The sequence below is a fragment of the Bidens hawaiensis genome, unplaced genomic scaffold (genome assembly GCF_021521415.1).
Source record: "Bidens hawaiensis isolate Kalapana, Puna unplaced genomic scaffold, B.hawaiensis_p1.1 tig00000978_1, whole genome shotgun sequence".
In the NCBI taxonomy this organism is placed as follows: domain Eukaryota; kingdom Viridiplantae; phylum Streptophyta; class Magnoliopsida; order Asterales; family Asteraceae; genus Bidens; species Bidens hawaiensis.
The window spans coordinates 1,178,636-1,185,999 of record NW_027491058.1 but is presented as its reverse complement, the minus strand read 5'-3'; the positions used below and the strand labels follow the sequence as shown (position 1 = coordinate 1,185,999).

The 7,364-nt window shown below is 31.1% G+C and overlaps 1 long non-coding RNA gene across 1 annotated transcript; it reads left to right on the top strand.

Annotated features, from left to right (window-relative positions):
• The first annotated feature begins 1,991 nt into the window (after positions 1–1,991).
• LOC143549786 (uncharacterized) lies at positions 1,992–5,703 on the top strand. Its single transcript, XR_013138199.1, has 3 exons — positions 1,992–2,452; positions 4,030–4,194; positions 4,273–5,703. It is a non-coding gene; the product is annotated as an uncharacterized LOC143549786 (long non-coding RNA).
• Positions 5,704–7,364: the final 1,661 nt, after the last annotated feature.

Genomic DNA, 7,364 nt, shown 5'->3' with positions numbered 1-7,364 from the left:
CCCGAATTTTGCACGAAATACCGGTACCGAACCGAACATTTCGGTACCGGTACCAAATATTTCAACTTTTCAGGATCGATACCGGTACCATCCCGAACTCATCCCTAGTAAACATAATCTTTTTGGCATGATGGAGTGTTTTTTATTTAATTATCTATGTAAAGGGTATAATAGTAAAAATACATCTTTCTTTTCTTTTCCATCCATCTCAGGAACACATAAAATGCTTACTTTCCTTTCCTTTCATTTAAACTAGGAACACAAAATGAAATCACAATTTTCTTTTCCTTTCCTTTCTTTTTCCTTCTAATTTCCTTTCCTTTCTTTTCTCTTGTTAAATAAAACTCGGGAACATAGTGTAAGAGTTAGAATTCTAAAAATATTCTTATAATCTTATAAAGCGTACACTTTAATTTAATACATCCCTCTAGAAAAGAGCTCAAAACGAGATGAGCTTAAGCTTTCATAATAAATAACGAGCCAAACTCGAGCCTAATTGTGTTTAGGCTCGACTTGTTTACACCCCTACCAATAAGTTTATACATCAAAACCCATACCTTAGCTGCTCAGCTTTTTTTTTATTTCTCATATCCTTGATTTATTTAAGTTAAACCAAATATTATCCAAATTCAATATGCTATGCACTTACTTGCAAATATGAACAAACAATCAGAGTATGCTATGAAATCGATAAAAAAAATGAGAAATTAAATTATATCTCCATGAACCGGAACATTGTTTATTAGCTAGTGATGAAAATGGCCGCCTTGTTAAATATAATAGATATAAGTAATTTTATATTTTATATTAATTCTTATCCCCAAAAAAGTTATTTTAAATTTTATGTCAAACTCATTATAATATATTTTTTTGATTAAATCATTTGTGTGCTTCAAAATTGACAAAATGTTCCAAGATTGTAATCCTGTTTCATTTTATATATCTTAACAAGCACATGCTTAATAGATGATAAGTCAAACCCAATTAATTATATACCGTTTTGATTCAAAATTTATCAAGTTAAAGATATGACATGTATATAGATATTAGATTTATATATTAAACTTGGCTGCTAGAATGTGTTGAAATGTCATAGAATACAACTCTTAGAATCATCGGATGCTTAATTTCATTCGTAACTTGTTTAATTGCATAATAATATTTTGGGATTGGAAAATGAATGAAACTCAAATTCCTTACATAAATTAGTGAGTTCATTCATTCAAAATCATTACCGAATTTTAATATTCTAAATTCATTTCAGATTCATTTTATTTTCTTCAATAATACTTACTTATAGGCGTCCTATTTTCTCCGTAACATTATATCCTCTGGCAGTAATTATCGCGGTGGTTTGTGTTATATATAAAAGGATTTAATTAGTTTCTTTTTCGTTCTAATATTGTCCAAATATGAGGTGCACGACCGCTGCTGGTCTTGGTTACGTCTAAACAAATCCCAGGTTCATGTGTCACCTAATCCAATTGATTTTTTTGCTAGACTTGACATGCGTAAATGTATGTGTCTATCATGCATAGGATTATATGAAATGGATCTGCTTAATTATATGAACATTGAGTTTAATATTCTTGAATTGAATCAACTTTTATTATCTTGATTCAATAGTCAAACTAATTAAATACAAATTCAAGTTAATTTCTTCTCGAGTTATATTGCTTTTTAATACTTAAAAGAAACTGTTTCCAGGTATATGTAAATTAAGTTCCTCTTATTACCTAATTGCATAATTTTATACTGTAATAGAATAACCAAATTACCATGTTGCAGGTGTGCCTTTAAGTTATGAACCAGTTGGATGGTGATTTGTTAAACGAATTACATCTTGGGCTTGCAGGAGATCATCAATATGACAATGCTGGGCTTGCATGATAAGCTATACGTTGCTTTAGAGGACCGGTCAACTTGAAGCGATACCCGTAGAGATGACTGTAAGCACCGCAAAAAGCGAACGGGTCAAACATAAACTTTTAGACCCAAACCGACCCGTTTACAAACTTTTTCGAGTTGCCACTTTTAATTTGTAAAACGAACCGAGTGAACACGGATGGAGCATGTTCGTGTTCATTCATTAAACTTTAACCGAATAAACAATCGAATGAGGTTTTCTTGTCCATGTTCGTTCGTTAATAAAATAAACGTGTTCGTGTTCTTTTGTGTTCATTTGTTAACAGTATAACAGAACGAACATAACTGACTTAAAACCATTTAAAAATCACATGGTAATGAATCACTAATTGAGGCCGGGAGAAATACGCGAGTGCAGGTTAAGTGACACTTGCAATATTATCTTTATATGTATGTAATGAGAATATGAATTTTATGACCAGATTGTATCTTACAGTTTAGTTGCAGAGTTCAGTATCCTCGATTCCTTGGGATTACTCAGCACTTTCAAAAGAGGACCAGAAGAATTTCAAACAGATAAGATATGGTACCCATTTTTGGATTAACATTCTTACAAGTATATGAAATGAGTTATAGGTGATTTTTTAATGAAACAAAAATTATACTTTTAGGTGATTTTTTAATTTATTAGAAGTTGTTGAATTATATGAAATGAGTTTTCATTTCATATCATTATTCTAGGAATATAAACGAACCGAACGAACATAAACGAGACCTGGTCATCAGTTCATATTTGTTCGTTTAACTTGACCAAAAAAACAAGCAGGAACAATTAAGCGAACGTGCTTTTCTTGCTCGTGTTTGTTTGTTAATAAAATGATTGTGTTCATGTTTGATTATGATCATTTGTTAGTAATATAAACGAACGGCTCATGAACATAGATGAACATTTTTTATTATAGAGTAATGAACGTAACTGAACGAACACCGAATAAAGTAATTGTGAACAAAACTGCCCAACTTAGCTGAGACTTTATTTTGAAAGACCCGAAAATGCCCTTTCGATCCGTAACAAAAATGTTTAGATTAAAGACATAAATAAACGCGTAAATTATGACCTTTAGAGCTTTGTGCATTTTCGACTAAAAGGGAAAGAATCGAGATTGCTAAAATTTAAAAAAGGTTTTTGGTGATGAAATTGGCGGGTCATGCATGTTGACCTTTTCGCTATTAACTTACATTTATGGTCTTGGATGCTCTTGATCGGTTTTTGACATAGAAATCAAATACATGGTGTATTAGTTTGTTCAAAAATAAAGAAATCAAACGCCATAAATTATGTTGGTTGGTTGCGAGTTCAAATCTCATGTAGACATAGCTTCCCAGCTTATTAATTTGACCATTTTAAACCAATGGAATGTGTTCTAAAGCTTCTTTAACGAGATAATCAAATAAGTAAATGTTGAATATATTTTCAAAATAACTAAAACATAGAAAAAGGGAAACATAGAATTGGTTTTCTTTGGTTGGTTCAAAGGAACACACCTGCTGAATTATTAAAATTTGCATTTGTTAAAAGGTGATGCTTTAATGTGGTTACCAATGTACCTCTTTTGACTCTTCATAAAGACACCCGTATATAATATTTTGACCAAAACATTATAGGTTTGAATATAAACATAAACAACAAAAGAACCAAACTACAACTAAACTCAAATATTGATTCTGGTATATATTTAAAACACAAGCACAAAATCTGAAAAGTGCTGAGAAAATAAAGATATAGAGTGTTCCTTATGTTTGTTAAAGCAGAAATACAAAACACAAACATAACGAGTAAAATTCACGCGTTATGACAGAGAGAGACTCGAGTTTTGGAAGAAGGCTTCGCCACACATCAGCAATAGCATTGGATAAATGATTCGGTTCTGGAGGAACAGGTGAAGTTCCTCTGTGGGAAAATCCAATCTCAATGTCACTTGCATATGAATTAGTGAGTTTTTTTTATCTTTACCCATGTTTTATTGTTATTATCCTTAACTTGTACATATATGTACTTTATGTTTGTTTTCTTTTGTTTCTTTGTAGATTGGTATTAACGAGATTTGGTGCATTATGTCATGTTCATTAAATTGGTGGACTGGGTTCATAAAATATTTCCAGAAACAGAAGCTGCAAAGCCTCATGCTCATCTAGGATCGAATCGCTTTGCTTATCAATTAGCGACGTGGATAAAGCCAAGTTATTGATTCGTGACTATGGTAATGAATCACTAATTGAGGCCGGGAGAAATAGGCGAGTGCAGGTTAATAGACACTTGTATCTCTGGTGAGTTGTCTTAAAAATATTATCTTTATATGTATTTAATGAGGAATATAAATTTTATGACCAGATTGTATCTTACAGGTTAGTTGCAGAGTTCAGTATCCTAGATTCCATGGGATTACTCATAACTTTCAAAAGAGGACCGGAAGGATTTCAAACAGATAAGACATGGTACCCATTTTTGGATTAACATTTAAGTATTTTAACCGTATTTACTTGCATAGTATAGTATACCTTTTAATTTTTCGTTCACTGGCATAGTATATATAATATACATTCTTATAAAAGTAATTTAATTTTTTTTTTTTTTGGTTTCTCAATTTTTATGTGACCACTTCAGAGGGAGTTGAACGAAACAAAAATTATACTTTTAGGTGAATTTTTAATTTTTTTTTTGAAGTTGCCAAACTATATGAAATGAGTTTTCATTTCATATAATTATTTCTAGACATATAAACAAACCGAACGAACACAAACGAGACCTGGTCATCAGGTCATATTTGTTCGTTTAACTTGATCAAAAAAACAGGCAGGAACAATTAAACGAACGTGCTTTTCTTGCTCGTGTTTGTTCGTTAATAAAATGATTGTGTTCATGTTTGATTATGATCGTTTGTTAGTAATATAAACGAACGGTTCATGAACGCATATGAACATTTTTTAATATAGAGTAATGAACCTAACTGAACGAACGCATATGAACATAACTGCACAACTTAGCTGAAACTTCATTTTGAGAGACTAAAATTGCCCTTTCGATCCGTAAACAAAATCTTTAACATAGTCAATGAGCCAGGTAACAAGCGAGCCACAATCCTAGCAGATCTAGGCTCGGTTTATTTACAAACGAGTTGTTTGAGCGAGTCGCCATTGTTTTGAATAGCCCTATTTCATATACTTAGTTTTTCTTTGAAACATATCATGTTGGAAGTCAAAATATATTCATTCTTTTGTTACTCTAAGATAGTTTTTTGTTCGATTTATCTCAACTTATTGCAGGTGGAAAATGAATACGGATTCTATGAAAAAGATAAAGGTTGCTTTGGCCAAATTGTGTCAAATCAAAATTTTTTTTGCCAGCGTTGACTTTAGTAACATGGTTGACTTTTTAGTCAAAATTGACCAGTCAAATTTGAATTAGGTGCAATTTAATGGCATTTCAGAAACAAAAGAATGCAACACGTAGCTGTATTCATGGGTTATGTTGTTTCTATTGTGGCAAATGACAACTGATTTTAGATAACTGATGATTTTAGAAGATTTACAAGACCATAAATGGGTTCCAAAGAGCCGCAAGTTTAATGTGTTTGTACTACATAAAAGTAACTGCTTGTTTTTGATTGCTTGAAGGCCAAAATTAAGTTGTTAATAGCGGCTTAACTAAATTGTTCGTGTTTTGGTGTAGTAAATATATGTTTTTAAGCATTAGGTGGTATAAAATATGTATATGTTGTTTTCACCCGTTTAAAGTATGATTTAGTAACTTATATATATTTACTTTTGAGTTGACTACATGGATGGTTTTATAAAGACTCTTAAGTGTGTTTTGGTTTTATTTCCCAGCAATGTGCTACAAAAGACTTAAGAATTCAAGGTAGTTTTAAAATTGTAAAATGTATACAAGGTGACTAACAAAAATTTACGTGATCAACATTTACAACGATTTTGAAATGGTTGCCTGAACATCGTTAAATAATATATATACTAAGTTGAGAATATGATTTATAAAATATTACCAACTAAAAAAAGTATTTTATGTGTTTTTTCTATAACCTTGGATTCAAATATATGAAACATCTAAATAACAAATAATACATATTTGGACCAATCACAACTTATAAGTGAATCAATTCAAGTTAGGTTATTAAAATACTAGAATGATTAACATTAATAATTGCCTTTAAACTTCTACACTCATTCAAATTATTTATTTATTATTTCTAAATAAGATATAAATGTAAATAATACCTAAACATAATTAAAAATTGTCAATGAATTGACACTATAATTAAAAATTGTCAATGAATTGAGTTAAGCCGAGCCAAAGCTAGCTCGAGATTGACTAGAACTATCAAATTTATCACGAAAGGATTGACAAACTAACGGAAAACCAATACGTCTTTGTATATTGCCGCAAACCCAGCTCATACTGAACACATCCCCATTGCGTCCCCGTCGCAACGCGCGGGCACACCTACCAGTCTATATTAAAAGGTTTATCCACTATTTTATCTTTTATATTTATAAAAATTATATATTTAGGGTTTAGAAAAATAGTGAAAAGATCCAATACAATAACGTCTTAACGTACAATACGTACGCGAATCCATTTTTTCACGAATCGATCCATTAAATCACATCCAAACATCTCAAAATCGTCAATACATATCCAACCAATCATTGGTTCACCGAAAAAAACAGTTTTAAATAGTTAATCGATCAATTTTTCACTTTTTTTCACGAAGACCGTTTTGAGCGTTTAATGAGCGTTTTAGGTTTTTGGCTGAGCGTTTAAGTTTTTGTGAGTGTTTAATAAGCGCTTTAGGTTTTTGCCTTTGAGCGTCTAGCGTACCACCGTACGTTAAGGCATTAGCGTACAGAAACTTCACCCTAGAAAAATATTATAAGAACGATTTATGATATTTTTAGAGAAAACGTTTTAAAATTTTTCTTCTTATTAAAAAACGTTATTTATTTATTTATTTTTTATTTGAATAAAGTGTTTTTGAATGTTTTTCCTAAATAATTTTTTTTTATAAATAAATATTAAAGAGAAGAATATAGCAAGCTTTACGTTGTGTTCCCGAATCTCATGTAACGAGGGAGAGGAAGGAGAATGAATTAGAAGAGAAAATAAATGAAAGGCTTTATTTCGTGTTCCTGAGTTTAATGTGAATGAAAAGAAAATCAAATAATTTAAATATTTTATGTGTTCCCGGGTTGAGAAGAAAAGAAAAAATGGTTATAATTTTACTATTATACCCAATGTTTTAAAAACCGGTTTGAACCGGATTTCGAGGACAAGCCCGGTATATTATACCCGGTTTAGTTGAACGGTTTTGGGAGACATCGAACCGGCAGGTTTTTATAGAAAACCGGTTCATACCGGTAAACCGGTTTAAGGCCCACCAAATAATTTTTTTTTTGTGAGGCACATATTGTTTTACATTTAC